Source organism: Monodon monoceros, unplaced genomic scaffold (assembly GCF_005190385.1).
Source record: "Monodon monoceros isolate NGI ecotype Baffin Bay Population unplaced genomic scaffold, NGI_Narwhal_1 Super_Scaffold_7, whole genome shotgun sequence".
Taxonomy (NCBI): Eukaryota; Metazoa; Chordata; class Mammalia; order Artiodactyla; family Monodontidae; genus Monodon; species Monodon monoceros.
In genome coordinates, this window is record NW_021703784.1 from 36,693,890 (window position 1) to 36,718,562 (window position 24,673).

At 37.6% G+C, this 24,673-nt stretch overlaps 1 protein-coding gene across 3 annotated transcripts in view; it reads left to right on the forward strand.

Annotated features, from left to right (window-relative positions):
• The window catches only part of MTMR2 (myotubularin related protein 2), a 108,531-nt gene that overhangs the window by 9,850 nt on the left and 74,008 nt on the right, over positions 1-24,673 (forward strand). The window lies entirely within an intron of this gene.

A 24,673-nucleotide genomic window follows, 5' to 3' on the forward strand; every position in this document is an offset into this window, starting at 1 on the left:
TTTGAAATCACTGGGGTTGGGGGGAACCCCTGGTAGTCCAGGAAGAGGAAAAAAACCTTTTATCCCCCCATGGCACTATCCCTACTTGGTATTTAAATTTTATGCTTCTGAAAAGGAAGGATCTGATTTCCTTTTTGAATGATGGGTAGCTAGCATAGTGCTTTGCAAATAGTAGGTGCTTGATAAATAGTATGAACAGGTTACTGTTAAAACTTTGTTTTTTTTCCTTTGTATTCTATAAGCTATTATTAGGAGTGGTTTTATTTGCTTTGTACAGAAGCTGATACTTTGTATACCATGCCAGAGACCTTAAATAATTGAAGTCATTTATATTTATGATACTCCATTGTTGTAGTTGATATTCACAATATCTCTGAGGGACTAAATTATTCTAAAGTATTTTCTGAACTATATGTATTTGAATTAATTTTAGTGTTGTATGTGTTTTATATTGTATTGTGTATGGTATATTATAGTTACTGAATTGTAACCTTACATTAGTAAATATCGTTATCCAATTTTCTTTGAAATATTCTGTAATTCTCAAATTAACGACTGAGTTTAACTATAAAATGCTATTACTCAATTTTCTGGAAATTTTGGGACATGTTTTAACTGTAAGATTTTTAAAAAGACATTTTAAGATCACATATTCATTTCTAATAAGCTGTATTTTTGTAATTTAAAATTTTCTTCCCATGAAATATTTTTGTTTGCTCTTTTTGTAACCACAGACTTAAAATTGTAAATATGGTGGTTCTAAAAAGGAGTCTTATACGCAGTATAATTCCTTCATTGTATTCCTTGATACTTTCTTAGACCTGTGGTTTTTAGTTTGGATTCTACTTCTTAACTATGACCCTGGATGAGTCCCTTGATTTCTCGGAGCCTGATTCCTTTATCTGGAAAAAGGGTAAAATGATACTTGCTGTCCTATTTTTACAGAATCGTTGTGAGACCTAAATGTGGTGACTTATGCTGATGACAATAATTTAAAAGAATAGTTAATGCCTGTGTAGTGTGTACCATGTAGTAGGCACTGTTTTAACTATTTTACATATATTCATTTAATTTTCATAACAGTCCCGTGAGGTATAAGAATTATCATTATCCCCACTTTATAGATGAGGAATCTGAGGCACAGAGAGGTTAAGTAACTTCCTTGAGGTCACAACAGGGTGGTAGAACCAGAATTTAGTACCAGGCAATCTAACCCCAGAGTTGGTAATATGTATGGAAGATAAATATGTATGAGAGCTCTTTGACATTTGTAAAGGGCTATACCAACGTTAAGTATTATTATTCTAAAAGTACTTTAAAAGAGAGATGCTTTCCTCATCCTTTTTATACAGATAGAGGAAAAAAAGGCAAAAACAAGCAAGAAAAAACAACCAGCTTAATCTGGTAAATAGAGAATAGTATTCAAAATTAAGAAGGGATAAATCACAGAATGATGCCAATACATTAGATTTTTAATTTAACCATTCCAGGCTAGGAAGAGGAAGAGACGTTGAATGCTCTTATTTTCCTACAAAATGTTTTAGTGAGTGCAGGACAAAACAAAATAAAACACCTATTCACTTATATGACTGAAGTTTGTGCAGAAAAGTAATATCTCATTATGCTGATGGGGTCGTGACCAATTAATAGTAATAATTTGTTTTTCTCTGTCTTGGGAAAACAAAATGTCTGTCTAGATAGCCTAAAGAATGGATATGTGACTTCATGGTTTTAATAATGAATTCAGATTTGCATGATGGAATGAGAAAATTACATGCAAGGTCATTTATCAAAGCATGAATTTCCCGTGTGTTTTCTATTGTTTGTCCAGTTAAAAGTGTTGAGCAAGCATTTACAGAATAGGTCAACTCTCCTCTTTGTAGTGTTTCTGCCCTTAAACTTCAATTTGGATGGAAGTGTTCATTTCTAAAAGGAAATGCAATTTCAATGTAGTGTGCTTTGAGCTCTATTCTTTCAACTTTCAGTTTAGTGCCACATTTTTCCCAGCTAAATTGCTAACTTTTCCTCTCTAGGCTACTTATGAATCCATGTGAGTTTTAATTTCAGCTCACATCAGAGTTTGAATCAGGATTTTTGAAGGGGTTCTGAGAAACTCTTTTAAGGAGCTGCTGAGGGTGTTGGGATTGGTGCTGGGACTGAAAGTCCCTCCTCCTGTCCAATTCTCATCCCATTCCCCGTGGACACACTCATTTTGGCTAGAATACTTTGGCTTTTACCAATTTATTTATATTTCCAGATAAGATCTTTGAAGAAATAATACTCTGCAGAAGAAAAACATGTATGTAAACCATTTCTATACAACCTGGTTTTTCACACTTTCTGTTGCATTACCAAGTAATATGCCCTAACTTTTAGTTAGGGAAATGTAGTTGATAGACCTGAAAATAAAATAATACAAATTAAACTGTATCCAAGGTCATGTGTACCTCAGAACCTAGGGATTTTCCAGACTAAGTGCCAACATGCACTGCACCAGCTGTCTCAGAGCTCAGATCTCCTTTGTTTCTCAGAAGAATACAAAATGTAGGCTCTCATCTGTCAATCAGATGCCATGATGGTAAGATCACTTATGTCATCTCTTTTATACTATAGATTGGTTAAGTTAAGAAATTCAGGTTTCTGGTGTAGCATTTAAAAAAATAATTACTATAAGCTGTAATTAATTTGTTGGGGGAGTTGTTTTTCTATTTTGGAGATCCTGCAAATATTCTGACAATACGTCTTTTGTATCCTAAGTGCTTTATACACACTGCAGGCCCTTTTTTTTTTTTAATAAAATTTCCAAAAGAATGACTAATAAGAGCATGAACAGTGCTTATGCACTGTAGTCCATTGTGTAAGTATTGACAGCAAAATTTGCATTTCTAGAAAAGCTCGTTCACAGTCAGAACGTAGAATACATTCTTTAATGTTCTTGGGCAAACATGCTATGTATGTGTTCAGGACATTACTTACAGGAGAATACTTTTTTGAAAAGAACCTTTTCTTTCCATGGAATACTGAAGAAGAATTGAATTAGCAGTAGGAGTGAAGCAGTTTAAATAAGGCAAGTGATTTAAATCTTATTGTAGTGATTATAGTCAGTAATGACTGGAAATAAAAGAAATTAAATCCTCGGGAGGCATTTGTTTACTAGGATATATGGAAAGATAGGTGACTTGTTTCTAGGTTGTTTTGAATTAAGAGTGTAAAATGTTGGTATGTTTATCTACATCCCTAATTTTCAGACACACTTTTTCACTTTTGCTAGAAATGTTTTTATGGGATTTTGAAATGTTACATCAGGAGAACTAAGAGGAGTATAACTATATTTTTGGCATCATTTAGTGCTTGAATTTTATTGTGAAATACCACCAGTGTTGGTGCGATTGACAATAAAGTAATGTTAATTCCATTAACAGTCCAGCAAACCAGCAGAGTCAACGAGGGTCAGTGCTTTGCTAACAGTTACATTGAAAAATACTGGTGATGGAATTGGTTTTGTGATTGAAGCTTTGGGCCAGTCTTCTGCTTGAATCTATCAGAAGTTACACAGGATGCACGTATGCATGTGTGTGAGGGTGTGTGTGTGTGTGTGTGTGTGTGTGTGTGTGTGTGTGTATAATATGTACATATTTATATGTATTAAAAAATTTTCCCCTTGATATTTGTGCTTAGTATTCAGTGATTCGTCCGTTAACTAAAACTTTGTTTTTACGTTTAAAAGTTTATACGTTTAGTTATCTTAGTCAAATGAAGACATTTTACAGCGTACATCTGAGTGAAAAGTACTTTTAGGGCCAAGGGCTCTGCTTCATTTTAATTTAATTAGTGGGTTCCTTTTTAAAAGGAGACCCTTATTTCTGATTTCATACTGTTTTCCTTTCTGACAAGGGTACTCTTGTATTTCCACGATGCTATTCGTTGAACACTTTCTACCAGTTAAGTATTTAGTACGAATTGCTTTCTACAGGTCATGTTTTTTATCCTTACTATGGTCTTAATAAGATATCATTACCTTATTTTATAAAGAAAGAAATTAGGTTAAGTAACTTGCTTGAATTATTTGCTAAGCGGGAAACCAAGTCCTTGTGACCCTGCAGCTCATATTTTCAGCTACTGAGCACTTCTGCATCTGTGCTCTATGCTTTGTGTTCTCTTCTGTGTTTCCATTGCGTCCTTTATATCCTTTCAGTCCCACATTTTACTATTATGAGATACTTAGATATCCAGCATCTTCCTTAGACCATAAGTCCCTTGAAGAAAATGAATCTGTTTTCAACACTGTCCCCAGTACATGATACATTGGTGATGTCAGTAAATGTCTATGAGAGGGGAGGGTATGAAATAGGAGACTTAGGAAGTTCCTGCCCCGCAAATGGAGGGGAAGAGTGTGAAGAGCCAGAGGGAAGATGGCTAAGAGGCCTTTAGTGGAGGTAGAGATTCTTAGTCTCCATCCTTGAAGGAAGCTGAGGGGTACTTTGAGGCATGGGAATATTTGGAATTGATAAGTGACCCCTGCTATCTGGAGACAGATTTTTCTGCCTTTGCAGCATTACCAGGGATGCTTGTAAGTTCACTAGTATTGAGGCAAGAAATACTTTTGTGGTAGGTACAAAAATTCATTTGTTTAGACATAATTGTCATAATTAGCACGTTTTTAGCCTGATTAATTCTCAGGAATAAGTATAACTTAAAAAAAAAATCTAACTGAAACAAACAAAAAAATTGAAAAGTGGAGAGTACCTTATTTAATACTATATATTTTGAAAAGCATATAAAGAGTAATTTCTATCTTCCTACCAATGATTAGTTTGTATAACTCTGTTCGCCTAAATGCTACACTTTGAAACTAGAACTTTTGAGACCAAAAGGGTGGAACATTGCTCTTAGGAATAGTGTAGCAAGGGAAAAAGATATTCTGTTGCAATAACAACAGATCAGTAAATGTGTGGGAAAGACTAAGAGTCAGATGATGGGATTTCTGTTTTGATCTTGTGGTGGAAAGAAAACTGCATCACTCTGGCTGAGATAGTGGCAGGACTATTGAAAAATAGTATGACTAGTGCTGTCCTGTATTATGCCTCTCTTAGTCACTATAAAGCTAAGTTCAGTTCTTTCATAGGTATGTGTGTATGTTCATTTGGTTATTTTGTGGAGCCAGAAGTTAACATTTAAATAATATTGACTTGATTCCTTTAAATTAGGAATAAAGAGAATAATATAGTTTAGGGTAGAATAAGAAGTGGGTTAAAGAGGGGAGTTCTACTGAGAATGGTTTCCCATTTACAGTGGCCATGGCTCTGCAAATTTGTATAAGCACATCTGAGAATGTAAATTGTTCGCATGTTCATATAATCTTTAACTGGTCTTCCAAAGGATTATACAATGGATCAGAATTTAGAATATCATGCAGTTTTATTCTGAGATATTTTGAGCCTCCTGAGAAAAGCAGTCTACATATGAATAAGTATAAAGAATAATTAGTATTAGTAACAAGAGTATTCCACAGTGCTGGTTATATTTTTATCAGTTTTGTAGCTTTTGAGAAAATATTCTCTCTATAGCAACTTTATTAATTTCTAAAATGTGTTTTATTTATACTTTTTTTTTTGACATAGCACACTTTTCTAAGTACAGACATTACTGCTCTTGAGGGCAGAAATTGTTTGGCCTACCCTTGAGGTATTATGATTGTTTTTGTTCCGAAGTACACTTACCTTTCCATTATTCTGAAACTTATTAATAACCTGCAGGTTAGCCAGGGCCAGGGAATGTTGTATTTATTTATGGCTTAGGTATTAGATCCTTGTCAGTGTTTTTTTGTACCTCCATTAAAGAACTTATAGGAACAGAATGATTATAATTTGATACTATTTCTTAATAACAATTCTGATAAAAGGTTTGGGCAGAAAAGTGCCCACACTAATTGAAAATGAATAAAATTTCACGATGTTGCTGCTGTGTGACGGCCTTTTCATAGGGAAAGTTTATGCAGTATACGTAAGAAATAATGTTGACGGAGAAGTCTTTGAATCACATTTTCATATGGGACAATAGTTTATTTCTATGTATGTATGCATGTGTGTGTATAAGAGGGGAGAGTTGGGGGCATTATGACTATCAAGAGCTGAAAGGGATATTAAAAATGGTAAAATCCAGTTTAGCAAATATTTCCAATAGTTAGAACCATAACTCTTCATTTGTAATCCTAGAATTTTATCTCTAGGATTTTTATGCTCTGAATCATAGAACCTTAGATTTGAACTTTGAGACCATCTTGTATAGCAGCTCCACCCCTCAGGTCTTCCTTATGACTTGAATGTCATCATTCACAAAGCCCCTCACTTCCTCAACACTTCTGCTCCATTTTGGAGATCACTCTCATCAAAGAAAAGAGGTATTGGGTACAGGAAATGACCCTTTTGGTAGCCTGTCAATTAAATGGAATATGGATAGTGGAGAATGATTGCTTAGTTTGGAACCATAGTTGTATTTCTCATTTAAGCATACATTTGGAAAAATCCTTTTTGTCATTGAGGGCAGGTGACATTTCATGATTAAAGCAGATACTATGGAACGGTTATAGTTTAATTTGAATAGTAACACCACAATTCTTTTCATCTTGACTCTTTGAAATCACTCTGTGAAACTGTTATGAAACTAATGGTCATTAAAAAAAAAGTATTTGGACCATGAACCTGTGACTCTCTATGTCATCTTTTCATTTGTGTGCCCAAATTCTATCCAATTTGGCTTTTGTCAAAAATAAGATGATGTGATTTTTTTTTTTTTTTTGGACATCTGGTGACTTTTCCACGAGTCTTTTACTGTTTGTCATGATAGATTTGATCATCTCAAATATAAATAGACATTTATTTAATGTCTTTTCCTATAAATCAGTTATTCCTTTAAATTATTTTAGTGTAAATAGGTCTGGCTTACCATTTTAAATATAATGGATATGTCCTAAATGCTAATCTCTGAGGAGCTCTGATTTTTATTTGGAAGTTTTCTTGGTACATAAGCATTTATTTTGCACGTTTTACCTAACTAGAAAACGTAAGCTTGCTTGAAAACATTAGCAAAGAACCGTAAGAAATAGCTGTGACTCAAAGATGAATGTGATGAGGAGGGTATATATCCAAGGAGTCATCCAGGAGGAATGGTGTTAATGTGGAAAGTCTTCCTGAGAAGATGCCTTGTTTCTTAGATAGCCCCATGTATATCTTAAACATTTTAACAGTAACTTCATTTTCCATATTTTAGTACATTATCAGTTGTTGGATGCTGGTCCCTCCCCGCCCCCCTTAGTAGTGGTGTTTATATATAAAAGAATCTTAATGCTTAGATAGCATTTTCACATCATTTTAGAACTATCCAGTGAGATAAGAACAAGTATCAGTATTTTTATCCCTACTTTGCAGTATGAAATTGAGGCTCTGAGAGGCTAAATGACTTTCCATGGTTTACGAGACCTAATTTTCCTTTCTCTTCTTGTAGCTTAAGCTTACATGTCCTAGTTGGGGTGAGAGAATAGTTTGTGTGTTAGCATCCTCCAAAGTGTCCCATGCTTCATACTGTGAAGGTGCTTTGCAGTATGGTTACTTATAATAATCCATTATTAAACGCTTAATGGTAGACTTCCCTTTTTGGTCATGAAATGACATAGTACACGGCATTTGTGTTGAAAGCAGAAAGGATCTTATGTTTCCAGCAATGATTTAATAATTGGAACTGGTTGCTAGAGGGGAAATATGAAATTTCCTTTTCCAGAAGTTATTTTTGCTTTCTTGTCATGTTTTAAATAAATTGTATTACATTTTCTCTGGCAGAGACTATCTGATTATGGATAATTTAGCTCCTTGCTTCTTTAAGGATAAAATTGTTAGAGTTTCATTTGTTTTAATTCTCCAACCCTGTGTTTAACCTCATTCTGTTAAACTGGTGTTCTCTGATGGCAGTAGGCAGCATCCCATTCCAGCCTCCATTAGATAAAAATAGTATTTTACATTGTTAAGGTGTTTCTGTCAAGTAATGTGCTAAGCTCTTTGCATGCATTATTTTATTTGATCTTTATCAGTATGTGAACTGTTTCTGGCATGTGGTAAGTAAGTACTCAGCAAGTATTAACTAAATGGAGGAAACAGAAAATAAATAAGTAGAACAAAAAGTATGTCAGATAGCAATGAGTGTTTTGGGAAAAATAAAGCAGGGAGGATAAATAGAGAATGAGTGGGTGTGGTTGGAGTTGTTTGCAATTTTAAATAGAATGGCCAGGGAAGGTCTCACTAAGTAGGCAACATCTGAGCAAAAAAGCTGAAGAAAATAAAGGAAGAAATGGAATATTTAGGAGAAGAGAGTTACAGATACAGGTAATGGAAGATATGAAGGACTTGAAGTGGGAGCTTGCCTGGTGTGTTTGAGGAACAGCAAGGGCTCCTGTGTTGTTATAGTGCAAAGGAGCAGAGGGGGGAATAGTAGAAGATGAGGTCAGGGAGGTAAGGGTGGGGGCAGATGTGAAAGCCTTTTGGGCCGTATTAAGGACTTTGGCTTTTGTTTTGAGTGAGATGGGAAGGTAGTGGAAGGTTTTTGGCCGAGGAGTGACTATGTCAGATGTTTCAGAAGGATCACTGTGGCTGCTATGTTAAGAACAGACTAGGATGCAGAAGCAGGGAGACTGGTTTGTAGGCAATTGGAATCATCCAGGAGGGAGATGATGGTAGTAGCCGAAGAGGAGAGAGAAATGATTGGATACTAGACATGTTTTGAGGGTTCAGCCAATAGGATTTCCTGATGGATTGAACATGTAGTGTAGGAAAAGAGTCAAAGTTGACTCCAGACTTTTTGGCTCAAGAAAGTATAGAAGGATAGAATTAACATTTACTAAGATGTTAGAGCTGGTTTCAGGAAGAAGAGCAGGAATTTGGTTTGGGGCATGTTGTTCACCTGGAGGTGTTACATAAATAAGTTATTGGAATCTGGAATTCAAGAGAAAAGTGTGGGATAATGCTATACATTTGGGTTCATCAATTTAGAGATGTTAAAGTTGTGAGACTAGATGAAATTATTAAGGAGGGGAGGTGTACATAGAGAAGATAAGTTTCAAGGACTGAGAGTTTAGGGATACTCTAGTGTAAGGAGGTTCAGAAGTGAGAAGGAATCACTACAGGAGACCTGAGAGGAAGAAAGGCTCGTGATGTAGCCATAAGAGTCCAGTGTTTTGGAAGCCAAGGATAGAAAGTATTTCAAGAAGGAAGGATCAGCTATGTCAAATGCTGCTTATAGATGAGGACTAAGTATTGACAATTGAGTTTAGCAAAGTGGAGGTTCTTGATGGCCTGACAAAAGCATTTTTGTTGGCGCATTGGAAGTGGGTTCAGAGAGAATGAGAAGTGAGGAATTGGAAGCAGTGAGTAGACATCTGTTTCAAGGAGTTTTGCTGTAAGGAAGCTCAGAGAAGCGAAGTGGTATCTGGAGGGTAATTTAAGAGAAATAATAGCATGTTTCTACGCTGACTGGAATGATTGAGAAGAGAGGAAAATTTTTATGATACAGGAACCAGAGGGAAGAATTGCTGGAGAGATTTTCTTGTGAAGATGAGGGGAGATAGTTCAGTGGAGGAGCTGGCTTTAGATGGAAGTATGGATGCTTTCCCTACAGTAAGAGAAAGGAAGGCAGAGTACGTATGCACTGATGCAAAGAGGTTGTAGTTGAGGGAGCCTGTGAAAGACCTGTTTTGATTACTTCTATATTTTTCAGTGAAATGGGAATCTAGATCACCTACTAAATTCAAGACGGAGAGGATGGTAGAGGATGAGGAAAGAAAAGACCATATGAAATAGTTGTCTGGAAGAATGGGAGAACATATGGATTAGGGAAGTGTAGTGTGTTTGCTGGGCAGTATTAAGGGCTTGGTTGAGGTGAGTGATCATGTATTCAAAGTGAGTCCAGGCCATATGGTTGTATGTATTTCTCTACATTAATCCAACTGTATGGGTACAGATCTGGAGTAGGCATAGGGTTGGCTTAACTAGCATTTGGGTGTTGCCAGGTAAGTACCATGAAGCAGGCAAGGACCAGAGATGATTGTAATTACAGGCTATAGAATTTAGTAAGTTGGGGAAAGAGAAATAAGGTCACGAAATAGAGACAGTGAAAGACAGTAGGAATAGTGGAGGCCTTGGTGGAATTGAACAATTAAAAGATGTTGGCTAGGGTCCTAGAGAGATGAGCTGGTAGTTAGTAGAATGTTTGAAATTTAAATTATGGAGGTCAGTTAATTGGGAATGCCAGTGTTTTATGACATTTGAAATAGAATCATTAGGTTCTGAGGTAGAGTGGAGGACAAGATCATTGGTGGAGAGGAGGTAAGGCACTGAGAGGCCAGAGTGTTGGAATGTTCATTTATATGGATATTGAAATCAATAAGAATTATGGCAGTTGTGTTGATATTAGAAAGAGGGTGAGCCTGAAGCTAATTCTTCAAGGAGTGAGGGAGAATGAGTTAGAGACTGGTCGTTGACCTCAGCAAGGAAGGATAGAAGGTAGTATAGCCTGATGACATAAGATTGAATGATTGGGGGTTTTAGACATGGAGAGGAAGAATAGTCTGAAAGTGGCAATGGAGAACAAGGCCTAATTTCCAGGCCCAGTTGTGGGAGAGAGATATTGGTGAGAAAATAAGAGGGCTTATTTTTCCGTTTGAAAGGGCTGTAGGGAGAGCAGTGTTCTCGGGGGAAAAACTAGGCTTTAGTTAGAGTAAAAGGTAAAGAGACTATTTAAGGGAGAGCAAGGTAGAGGATATTTTGCTGATGATTGACCTTGAAATTCAGAAGCACAGGAGTTGGGGGGGAGTGAATGGAAGATGAGATGAGAGGAGGGAATTAGTCTGGTGGTTCTGACTTCTTGTGGTAACTGTTGTAAACAGAGATAAAGGGTATAATGAAGTTAGTCCTTACAGTTTTTAAGATGGGATAATGGAATGTAGGGGAGACTGAGTATTGAGGGGGAGGGAAGGGTGAGGTCCTGTAGAGATCACTCACAGTTCTGGGATCTACTCTTCACTTGCCAGTGATGTTGGGGAGGCTATGGAGAGATGGAGGCACACAGTCTTACTCTTCCAGAGCACTTGGATTTCTGATGTCCTTTCGTAACTCCTACTGATGGGGGCTGGGGGCTGGGGGGAATGAGTGGTCTTATTTGGAACACAAGGAGCTGAATAAATGATCAATTATATGAGGGTAGAGTTTATCATTTCCATTTTACACATAAAGAAACTGAGACTTAGTGAGGTAGAGCATCCTGCCCACAGCCACATGGCTGCTGAGTAATGGAGTAAAAGGAGATGAAGCAGCCTTAAACAGTAAAGTAGATGAGGAGTCAAGGAACAGTAACGTTCTGAGATAATAGTAGATTGTCATTGGAGCTTTCATTTACTTTCAAGATTCTACAATATCACTTGGATTTATACTGAATTCTTTTTTTTACCTCATTATATATGTATATTTTATTTTTGTTCTTATTACCACATCCTTTTCATACTGAATTCTAAATGGGAGATTTAATGAACAATCCAGTCTTCTCATATTGATTATGTTCCTTGTGTTTATTGTCCAAAAACTTAAAAAAAAATTATGGGAAAGAAACCCAAAGAAACTGCTTTCTGGTTGTTTTATTCTTAACCCACTTCTAAATCCAGTTCAGCTTTATCTTCTCCAGGGAGCATTCCTTGATTGTTCTCAGCTCAACTTCATCTTCATACAGTGAGTTTATGCGATAGAAATATTGGTGTGTGTGTGTGTGTGTGCGCGCACACGTGTGTGTGCGCGCACGTGTGTGTGTGTGCGTGTGTGTGTGTGCGTGTGTGCATTTGTTTCATGTCTCTAGTTAGATAGTAAACACCCTGAGGGTATTTGTCCTTTTGGTTCTGTACTCCATATCAGAAGCAGTGTGTTAGTCAAAATGGGACCTGATGTATCTGGCTCTGCTACTTATTTGATATCGTATTTCAAATCATTCACTTCACTTCTCTGGGCTGTATTTTATCTGTAAATGAGGGGAGTTTCACTAAAATCTTGGAGGTCCTTGAAAGTTATAATATTCTTTAATTAACTGGCTAACTATCAGAGTGGTTGGCTAACTGGTGCCTATACTTGCATTTGAAAGGAACAATTAAAAACTGTTATTTGGTATAACTGTGGTTACTTACTGTGCAGCTTCGTGTCATTGTAAGGTGTGGGCAGTAGCCAGACAGGATCAGAGTGAGAAATAGGACTGGAGAGAGAGAGGGTGGGGCCAGATAATACAAGTAGTATTTGTAAATGTGGGACTGAGAAGACTAAAGATGTTTGAAAATCGTTGGCACGGAGGTGATAACTGAAGCTGTGGGAATCCATGATGTTTCAGAGAGAGACTGAGGACGGAGAACAGAGCCAAGGTCAGAACTTTCAAGAGAATCTATATTTAGGGGGCAACTGGAAGAAAAGAACCTGGAGGAAGCCAGTAAATTTTAATGACAGCGGAAATTTAGAGAGGAAAAGAATCCCAAGAGGGAGGCAGTGCCAGTAGTGTCAGATATTGCAGAGAAGTTAAGGAGGGCAAGAACTAGAGAAACTTCCTGAAGTCACATGACATCCAGAAAGCAGTATCATTAGAGCAGTAGAGGGTAGAGTTATTAATGAACCTGACATAGATTCAGCAAATCAGTGTTGAGTTTCTACTGAATATCCAGTGTTGTATAAAGTCTGTGCATGTGTACGCATGCACACACACACGCACAGAGACACACACACTCACACACACTCACTCTCCTCTCCTGAAGATGACTGGATGGGGCAGGATGAAGAACACAGGAGGAGGGACTTGCCTTGAACCTGAGAAGGGATGTGTTATCATCTAAGATAGGGGGAAAGAGTGGGTTTGGACACAGTTAAGTTTACTGAGAGAGAGACAATATGCCTTATTAACTCAGTTTTTCATTCCTATTAGATTATTGTTTCTAAAACATATAGATCTTGTTGATGTAGTAATTGATTTTACATATCTTATTAATAATTCCGTTGGATTTTTCTCTTATTTTCCTTGACCTCTTTGTATTATTATGTACTATGAACCACCAGTTTAAAACACTCTTTTTGGCTTTCACTAAACTTTTTCTCTTGATTCTTTCATCTCTCTGACCATTTTTTCCTAGACTTCTACCTCCAGTCTGTATTCTGTGGAAATGACTATAGTTCTGTTCACTAAATCTCAAATCTCTTATTGCTTTATACATCCTGTCCCTGGGCTACATGATTCAGTTTCATGGATTTAGCTGTCACCTAACTGTAACCTCTCCAAAGAATTTCAAAACTGGAAAAGTTTTGTACTTCCACTTAATGAGCACTTGGGTACTTTGTAAGAGCTTCAAGTTCAACAACATCAAAATCTACTGCGTATTTTCACATACCCCATTCAAATTTGCTCTTTTTTCTGTATTTCGTGTCTTTGCCATTGTGTGGCCTGTTCCAAATGTCTATTAATGATTTCGTTCAATAGCCTGTTAACTAATCTGACTTCCTCTAGAGGTTTTCCCCCAGTTGGTGCTCCATCATGCCAGCAGAATCTCTCTCTGCACATAGAACTGATTATGGAACACTTATGCTCAGAAATGTTTGATGGCTTCCCATTGCCTACGGAATAGAATCTGAACTCTTATTGTGGTATCCTTCATAGAACCACAATTTCTATGGTTTCTTCATAGAACATAGCTCAGCCTTTCTTGCCTCCACCCCTGCCATGATCCACAAAGCCCAGTCACATAGGTTTCCCCAAGTAATCTAGTTACTTCTGCTGTTCTCTGTGTGGAATGTTTTTACTTTTCCACTCTACCATCAAATCCTGTTAACGGGCCGTTGTCCATAACAAAATGACGCATTTTTCAGGTCTGCTTCAACCTTTCCCAGTCACACTCAGTCCTTTGCTCTCTACTCTAGAGTATTTTTTAAACCACTCTTATAGCATTTATCACAGTCAGTTTCATAGATAGTTGAATAGGAGTCAGCCTCTCCCATGAAGATTTAATTTGGGAGCACATCTAATGTTGCCGTATTGCATGTATCTTCACAGTGCACTCATCCAACACAGTGTAAGAGCAAATCAAAATTGCCTGAGTGAATGGATGAACAAATGCACCACCAGGTAAAATATAAAATCCTTTGGCCTGCTGCTGCCTGGGGTGCGTATGTTTCCCTGTGGATGCCTTGATGCCACCTCAGTCTTAAAAATTCCAAGATGAAACTCATTAGCTCCCCAAACTACCTACTTCTCTTGCTCTGTAATTTGGCACACTGGTTTCTCAGTCAGCAGTACTTGGGTTCATATTTTGACCCTTTGCTCTCCCATTCTCATCATATCAAGTCAGTTGCCAAGTTCTATTGATTCTGTCTCCAGTGTGCCTTGCATCCGCTCGTATTTCATTTTTCTGCTAGTTTAGGTCCTTAGTACCTCTGGCTTGAGGAGGTCTCCTAATAGTTTTCGAACAGATTTTCCTGCTGTTGTCATCCATTCTTTGACCTATTGTTAAAATGATCTTCCGAAAGCACAGAAACTTTCAGTGGCTTCTCACTGCTTTCAGAACTAAATATCTAGATACCAACTTATTTTTTAGAACTTGTACAGGCTAATCAAAACTTACCTTTTCTGGCATATCTCTGATTGAGCCTTATAAGTATCCAACACTTCAACCAAAGTGGTCTGCCTCTTACAATAGCTTTAATATGCCCTGAATTTCCTAATACTTTCTTTTTCTTTTCATTTTTTCATATTGTTCTTTTACTTAGTGAAATTATTGAGAAAGTGTTGAACCTCTTCTACAGTCTAACTTCAAATGCTACCTCTTTCTTAAAACCTTTTTCAAGCCCCTAAGTTAAAGCTGTATATGAGCATTCCAATTTCCAAGCCCCTAAGTTCTTTATTTCATTCATTTCTCATATTCTGTATTGTGTTGTGATTTTTCTGTACTTGTATTAAGTACACTGGAGTGAAAGCTCACTAGGGGCAGCAACCCTATGTTATTTATCTCTGTATCTCTAGTAGTTCCTAGAACAGTAGTGTCTTGCATATAGTAGAATCTCAAGAGTATTGATGAAATTAAACTGAGATATGGGATAACCAAAAGAATATGCTAGTGAAGAGAGCTGAATTTATAGTATCAGAACTGAGAAAAGACCTTTTTTAAAAAAATAATCAGGTCATTAGTAACTATAGGAAGGAGCCATTTTAGGGGCTTGATAGAGGCAGAAGCCAGATGGGAAGGAATTAGGGAACGAGTGGGTACTAAGAAAATGGAACCATTGAGGATAGACAATTTGCTGTAATGTAGAAGGTAGCTAAACTCTTAAGAAATGGAATATGGCCTGCAGATTTGGAAAGAGACTTGTGAAGGAAAACCACATGCGGTGTTTGAAAGAAAAATGAGTGTGCTGTCAGAAACGCAAGTGCCAAGATTACTCCAAGTCATGCGTTTTCGTTTTTCACCTTGGCAGAGGAGAAGCAGTCCAGTGAGTCAGGCCACTGAAGCTAATAACGAGTTCCAGTGTACTGAGACCACAAGGTTAGATTAAGTGTGCGAATCACAGAATAAGAAGCCTTGTAACATAACCGTGTTGGGCATTGGCAAGGGTGATGTTCCTGTCACTGAGTTTATATTCTTGTGTTCCAGTTCATTCTGATGAAATTATCTATTTAGAAGAGTTACTGAGCCAACCATATGTATATTTTTAAGGAGGTATCTCCCCCTAATTATTACAGGTATGTTTTGAAATGTATGACATTTGAAATAGATCATTTAGCTCAGAAACCCTGATGGTGGCAGCTGTTGATAATGTGTGGTAGGGCCAGGGAGGCAGATAGCGAAGGCCTTTCCATTGCACTTGAAATGACATTATGGGGGAGACTCCTGTGGCCCATCTGTAGTTTGTTAAAAAAAAAAAAAAAAAAGGAAAAAAGATTCATTACTTAGCTAAATTAGAATATTTTTCAAGCGTATTTTAAAAGATAGATATAGCTTCTGATAAAATCACTTAATATAAAAACAATGAAAATATTTAAAGAAATTGTGGCTTATATTTCTTGATAGGGTATCGTTTCTATTTATCTATAATCAGGGGCGTTGAATTTACACAGTGATAGCCCAGAGTTCCTGAAATAAGTATAGCTATTGGATTTAGTTTCCTTTTGACTCTGTTGTATGAAATACAATATTGGAATATTTCTATTTAGTTTATGAGTCTTAACTTCATATTCAAGACTGTGATTACCTAATTAGAAAAAACATACGTATATATACACTTACATAGACATACACCTTTTGGAGAATCAGTTTAATTTTTCAGTATTTATCTAGATATTGTGTGAATATTTCAAAAGGCAGAATACTCATTTCTGAAGCTCTGGACTATGTTAGAACTAAAAGGAATTATCTAGGCCACGGTTCTTAACCTTAAAGTCCCTGACATTGTAAACAATTCAGGGAATAGCTTTCATGAGATTTTTCAAAGAGGTATCTGACCATCAAAAAGCTAACCATTAAAATAGTCTAATCGGTACTTTTCACAGATAATGAAACTGTAATGGGGAGTGGGGATTAAGTCACTTGGCCATGGATACTGCTGTTAAGTATCCTTGTTTCTTAATTCCCAACTTTTTCTTTAATCATTCCAGTAGAAATAACAGTCAAAAACCAATTCCCACCAGTTGTTTAAGGATTATTTGTCATTCACTTAAGACATAGCCTCCTTAACAAAATATTTGCTCCAATGTCCTAAGAAATTTTTCAATGGAAATGGAATACTATATATGGTATATAAAGTAACATATGCACAGGAACTCCAGAAGGAAAATGAAACTTCCTGTTTATCTTCCCCTGCCTTGTTCTGTCCCCTCCAGCCCCACTTTGCCACATTTCTTTTTCATCTTGTCTTATGTTCTAGTCATGGCCTCTGATGAATTTGATTAGAATAATTCGATCTTTTGATCATTCTCATTTTTTCACTCATTAATTAGTTTGAGCAGTGTTTCTTGAGTGCCTGTTCTATACCAGGTACCATGCTAGGTCTTAGGAATAGAATGGTGAGCAAAATTGACAGTTCTTCCTTCTTAAAGTTTGTAGTCTTAGAGGAACTAGTCAGGGAGTTTTGCAGAACTAGGCTCCCTGCACAGGTTCCAGCTTATTTAAGGATCTCAAAGAAGGCCACTGTGGTTGGACAGAAGAGCAAGGAGAGAGAGAGAGAGATGTACAAGAGGAGGCTGGAGAAGGAGGCAGGGGCAGATCATGTAGCTACTTTAGGCTAAGGTAAGTAAGAGCAGTGGGGAGCCATGGAAGGATTTCAAGCAGGGGGATGGCATGGTGCATTTTAACTTTTTGGCTATTATGAATAATGCTGCTGTGAACATCCGTTTACATTTGTATAGTTTTTTAAGTAGGCATGTTTTCATTTGTCCTGGATATATGTTTAGGAGTGGAATTGCTATGTCATTTGGTAACTCCATTTTACCTTTTAAGGAACTGCAAGACTGATTTCCAAAGTGGCTATACCATCTAACATTCCCATCAGCAATGTATGAGGGTTCCAATTTCTCCACAGTTTTGCTAACGCTTGTTATTGTCTTTTTGATTTTAGCCACCCTAGAGGGTGTGGAGTGGTTTCTCATTGTGAACCCCTTGCCTTTTCCTAGCAAGGTTTTTAATTAACCCTGGCATTTAGGATTCTCACTGTTCTGGTACCAGGCCTTTTATCTATTTTGTTTGAGTCAGTGACTTATTATTCACAAAATACGCCCTATACTTTCCAAAACTCTTTTTAAAAATTTCTGTGTGTGTGTGTGTGTGTGTGTGTGTGTGTGTGTGTGTGTGTTGGGGGTGGGTGGGAGGGGGTGCTTGTGGTTTGCAAAGCCTTGATCTGTGCCTTGCAGTCCTTCCTTAAAGGCCCAGCTGAATTTCTTTCTCCTTCATTTGAACACATCGAGCCATGTGGAATAGTTGATATTTGACCATTTTACCTACAAAACAGCAATTTCAAATGGTTCAACTTAATGTATTTCTTCTTTTCTCTAATCCTCAAATTATTACCATTTCCTTTGAGTTTTTTTCTCCTGGCCCTTGTTTGTACCTCTCATGGTATTATCGATATGCTTATGTGGTATAATGTCTCTTATCGGGCTGAAATCTCAAGGGCAGAGGCTGTTCTGTAATCTAGTATTTTGTATATAGTCAGGGTTTGGTAATTGTTAAAAATTTTTTAAAGGTATATGTGCATTATACAGTGAATCAATATAGACAAAAATGAATCAGTGTAAACATAGTACATCAAAGTAAACATAACTGAATACAAATGCAAAGGTGTTGGAATGACTAGACTTTATTGAAAGGAATCAGTAAGAATAACTTAGGACTGGTTTATTGTGGAAAATGCACCTTCAAGATAAGTTTGAGGTGGTTAAAACCCAGAGTTGGTCAGAAGAGAAGATAGTTTGGAGACTAAATTAAAAGCTATTTGGAGCGGAAACAGAGAAGAGTCTGATTCTCATGACCAGGGACAAGGAACAGATTTGTCTGGCTGGAGTGAAATGTAAACTGGAGCTAGAAGTAGGTATGGTGGAGAGCCTTGGCACTCTGAAAGCTATTACGAGATTTAGTTTGATTTGGAGGCAATTGGGTACCAGTATACGCACTTTCATCATAATGAATACAGGTGCTACAGGATTGTTGGAGTGGTGCTTGAAGAACATTATTCTTGTAGATTTGGATATTATATATTAGAAAGTGATGAGACTAACATCCCTGAATGAATCCAGTTATGAGCTGATTCCAGCTTTTTTCAGTGAAAGTGTATTGAGCTACATTGAGACATGAAAATGGGAAATAAAAACCACATTCAATGTGAAAGAAGGGAAGGGAAGAAGAAAAGAAAATATAAACTGTTTCTTGATGGAAATGACTTCATGCAGTTGGAGTGTCTATCAAGTTGGGGTGAACAGTTTTGGGAAAGGTAGTTCTGTGGAAAACATAATAGGCAACATGAACATTAATTTTTACTCATATTTTTCCCAGAGGTTATTTCTGATGACATAATTAGGTCTCTTCTGGTAGGACTGCCAATTCCTTTTTAGTTCTTCTCAGAACTTTTGAGCTTTTTTTGTAAAGAAAAAAATTAATTTTATATTATCAATTTCAAATTGGAAATCTTTCACTTCTATCAGTATATCCAAGAAAAATTCCTTTGATGACTTTTATTCTCTGTGACTGTATTAGTCAGCTCAGGCTTGCATACAAAGCAATACTATAGACTTGTGGCTTAAACAACAGAAATTTATTTTTCACAGTTTTAGAGGCTGGGAAGTCTGTGATCAAGGTGCTGGCCGATTCAGTTCCCAGTGAGGACTCTCTTTGACTGGCTTGCAGGTGGCTATCTTCTTGCTCTTTTCTTACATGGCCTTTCCTGGTGTGTGCTTGCAGAGTCAGGTAGGGATGGGGGCAACGATAGACTTCCTCTCTTCCTCTTCTTACAAGGCCACTAATCCTATCGATCTTAACTTATACCCCACCCTTATGACTTCATTTAATTTTAATTATCTCCTAAAAGCCCTGTCACCAATTATAATCACTTTGGGGCTCATAGTGAGCTTCATTGTAAGAATTTAGCCGGGGGGGGGGGCACCATCAGTTCATGGCAACGTCAGACTTCATTTTTAAATTGCGTTCACAGTGCCAACACACATGCCCTTATAGTGGGAAAAATATTCATTTTTCTAATACTTCTAACATAATGTTGTCCAAAAGACATAATTCCTTATTTTGTGAATACCAGGTCTTTAATTGTAGTTCTTGCTGTCCCCTCCGCCCCCCTCCCCCAGTAAATCTGTGGGTACAGTCACTAGGGGACATTTGTATTCTGACTTGTAATATGTCACAGCTGAAAGTAGTATTAATGAGAGGTGAAACAGCAACCTTGCCATTATAATTTTTAAATTTATGCAGCTAATCTTACTTGGGGTGGGGTAATTTCTGTGTAATAACACTCATTTGTCATAAATAATTACAGCTAATATTGACACTTAAACGTGGTGCTACCTTTTTTTTAGACGCTTTACATATTTTATTGCGAGCAAGATAGGGAAACGATCTGTGGTAAAGGATCTTGGAATAGTAAACAATAACAAAGTGTCTGAGAAGAGGAGCTTGTAGATGAGTAAATACAATACAGTGTTACAGGTATTATGATAGAAATATGTACAGTGTACAGTGAAGGAAGAAGTAGTCATGTTTACAAGATGGATGGGGCAAAGAGGGCATGGAAGTGTACGATGGACATTAGAGGCAAAGACAGCAGGATTAGCAAAGGTGCTGATGCATGAAATAGCTAAAGAACTTAGAGAATCTGCAAGCCATTCCCAGTGGGTTCAGATGAATAAGGGCTCCAGCTAGATATGTAGAACAAAGGCCAGATCATGGAAGACTTCAAGTGTTGTGCTAAGGAGTTTGGGCTCGATTCTGTAGGCAGCGAGTAATCACTGAAGATTTAAGCAGGGAATGCAAGTTAAAACCACAATGAGATAACACCTCACACCTGTTAGAATGGCTTTTATCAAAAAGACAAAACATCACAGGGCTTCCCTGGTGGCGCAGTGGTTGAGAGTCCGCCTGCCAATGCTGGGGACACGGGTTCGTGCCCCGGTCTGGGAAGATCCCACATGCCGCGGAGCGGCTAGGCCCGTGAGCCATGGCCGCTGAGCCTGCGCGTCCGGAACCTGTGCTCCGCAACGGGACAGACCACAACAGTGAGAGGCCCGCATACCGCAAAAAAAAAAAAAAAAAAAATACAAAACATCACAAGTGTTGGTGAGGATGTGAAGAAAAGGGAGCCCTGCTAGACTGTTGGTCGGCATATAAAGTGGTACAGTCTCTATGGGAAACAGGATGGAGGTTCCTCAAAAAATTAAAAATAGAACTACTGTATGATCCAGCAATTCGACTTCTGGATATTTATCTGAGAAAAACGAAAACACTAACTCAAAAAGATATGTGCACCCTCATCTTCATTGCAGCATTATTTACAATAACCAAAATGTGGAAGCAACCTAAGGGTCCACTGATGGATGAATTGATAAAGAAAATGTGCTACACACACACACACACACAAAATGGGATATTATTTACCATAAAAAGAAGGAAATCTTGTCATTTGCAACAACATGGGTGGATCTTGAGGGCATTATGCTAAGTGAAATAAGTCAGAGAAAGACAAATACTGTATGATCTCACTTATATGTGGAATCTGAAAAACAAAAACCGAACTCACGTAGAACAGATTGGTGGTTGCCAGAGGCTGGGGATTAGGGTAGGAGGGAATGGGTGAAATGTGAAGGTGGTCAAAGTACTTGTGGTTATGAAATAAAGTCATGGGGATGTGATGTACAGCATGGTGACTATAGTTAATAATACTGTATTGTATAGTTGAGAGTTGCTAAGAGAGTTGATCTTAAAAGTTCTCATCAGAGACTTCCCTGGTGGCGCAGTGATTAAGAATCCGCCTGCCCGTGCAGGGGACATGGGTTTGAGCCCTGGTCTGGAAAGATCCCACATGCCGCGGAGCAACTAAGTCCATGCGCCACAACTACTGAGCCTGAGCTCTAGAGCCCGCGAGCCACAACTACTGAAGCCCGCACGCCTAGAGCCTGTGCTCCACAACAAGAGAAGCCACTACAATGAGAGGCCGCACACCGCAACAAAGAGTAGCCCCCACTCACTGCAACTAGAGAAAGCCCGCGCACAGCAACGGAGACCCAATGCAGCCAATAAATAAATAAATGAATTTATGAAAAAAAAAATTCTCATTAGAAGAAAAATTGTAAATATGCATGGTGATGGATGTTAACAAGACTTAACTGTGATTATTTCATAATATATACAAACATGGAATCATTATGCTGTACACCTGAAACTAATATAATGTTACATGTCTATTATATCTCAATTTAGAAAAAAGTTTTAAGCAGAGGAATGATAGGATCAGATCTGTTTTTGAAAGATCACTTTGGTATTAGTTTAGGATGATATATTGGATGAGTAGTTGAGGGAAGAGGTGTCGAGCTAAGACAGTAAAAATTAGGATAGAAAAAAGGATGCATTCAGGAGATGATAGGGAGGTAGACTCTACAGGACTTTGGATTGATTGGATGTGATTGGCTTGGGGAAAAGATAGTGATGGTTTAGAAAAATCACTTGATATGTGGGGGTGTTGCTGAGCACTGCCCAGGGTCTAGCTAATATTTTCGAACCATGAGTTTTAAATGGCTCCAATGTGAAGATGTATTCCATTAGCACAGGAGAAGGTAGATAGTTATTCAATATATTGATCTGAATTTAGGGATTAGTTAGGGAAGTGGTGGTCAGTGGATAAGGATATAAGAATACTGAGTGTTTGGCGAGAGAGAGTATAAAATGTTACCGTGTATTGCAGGTTGGATGGGGAAGGAAATGAAGGGGGATAGAGAGAGCAATAAAGCATGAAGGATAATAATGGCAAATGGAGGAGTTGAGGGATGAGTTGTCACCACTAGGTTGAAGATTAGATGAAGGGAAAGTTAAGAAAGTGAGATATTTGGAAAGAACAGCATCTGTGGTCAGATATTGGTTTCCTTAAGTTTAAGATTACAAAGGCTGGGTAGTTTCCAGAAATGATAAAGTACAGTGTGTGACTACAGAAGCACATTGCTAAGGTGGGGTTATAGATGAGTGATGTAGGAAGTGAGGAATTTTGAGCTAGGTTGTTGCTAGTTTGCCCTTACGGGCATTAAAATTTCCATGACGAAGGCACTTTTGGAGTAGAAAGAAGCTTTGGAGTAGAAAGAAGCTTTAGAGAAGAAAGTTGAGCCAGATTAGAAAGTTCTTACTGAGTGAGGAGGAGTAATTAAAAGGTGAGTGGGTGATAGTTACAGAGAGGTTTTATACCCAAATCCCATGAACCTCAGAGGAAGAAGGCTTTTATGTATGAAGATGGAAAAGTAATACTAGTGTAGAAGCATGAGAAAGGAGCTGGGGAAATGCTGGCTTTACCTTTGGGCTTTTAAGATGTGGGACAAGAAAGTTTTCTCTAGAAAAGGCTGCAGTGAAGTGGATTCCTGGAAGGAGATCTCAGTTGAAGCAAAGAGGTGGAGGGGAGAATTTGGTTGAAGATGTAAGAGAATTTATTCAGTATGGAGTAAAAAGTCTAGTATAAAGGTTAGGAAAAGTTAGGAGCTGAAGGAAGACTTGGGCAGGGAAAATGGATGGAGAAAACACATAATCGGACTAGAAGGTCTGGCATTTTTGAAGAAGTTCAGGATGACAAGGATAACAGGAATGTTTGGATTCAAATTTATGTAGTGAAGTTTATGGGCCTAGGAAAACCAAAGTGTCATTGGTTACTTAATGAGATTAGCAGACTGCAATCTTTGCTCTGAGTTCAAATGCCTTGCCAATTACTAGATTCTTATTCTCTAGCAGTTTATAATTTAAAAAGGAGGAGGCTGTGTAACCAAAGAGCTCTAGTCTAATGTGGAAAGTGTTAAGTGTCATTTTAGAGTATAGGCAGAAGTGTAGTCGACTGAGAGTTTTGTTCCAGCTGGAAGACCTGGGGAAGATTTCTTGGAAAAGCTAGCCTTTTAACCGGGTGTTAAAGTGTAAGAAGGATGTTAATAAATAGATTGGGATAAATGGGCATTCTTTTTGGAATGGCATGAGCAAAGGTGTGAATTCAGGGAAATATGGAGCTTGTTTGTGGAACAGTTCTTAAAAGGTCAACATAGAGAGCTTGACCTCAAGACGAGCAGTGGGGAAATGGAAGAGAGCAGTGGAAATTAGGTTGTATTATTGTAGTAGCCATGGTGATCAGAAGCATGCATAGAGCCCATATGACAGGAGAAAAATAACTGCTGAAAAATAACTGCATTCTGTGGCCACCTTCAGTCTGAGTAGCCACTTCATGTTTATACCAGAACTTTCAGGAGTTCTGGTGGTGGTGGTGGTGGTGGTGGTGGTGTGTGTATTTGTGTTTGCTGTAATCACAAGTATTCCCACCCTTGTCCCCTCCAGCCCCTCGTTGTCTGCCTGGAGTTTAAAACCTTTTAGTGCTTATTCAAATGCAACAGTGTAGATTACAATATCTCCCCATGTTTATGTGTATCTGAAAAGAGAAGTTAATAATTAAAGGCTGTTTTCTACACTTTTGCTTGAAAGACTGATTCTTTGAGACTGCAAAGTATTAGTTGCAAGACCTGGTTTTGTTTGTTACCTTATTTCTCTTAAATTTGTTTATTTCATACTTTGGCTCTAAAGAACTATTTGGTGTCTTAATGGTACATGCTATAATATTCCTATTGATACTATTATTTTTAGGTACACACTACCCATAATTCCAAATTGTATTTTATTGCCTTTACATGTTTTTTCTGTTTTCCCAGAAGATCATATACATAAAAAATAGTATCATGCATTTCAGCTTGTTCAAAATAGACTTTGTGAGGTGTTGATTGCTGTAACACTTAGAATTGTGTTTGACTATACAGAATAGAAAACTCCATTAGTGATTTTAAAAATTGAACTTCATTTATTTTACATAACCAAAATTCCCAAAGTGTAGGGAGTTGTTGG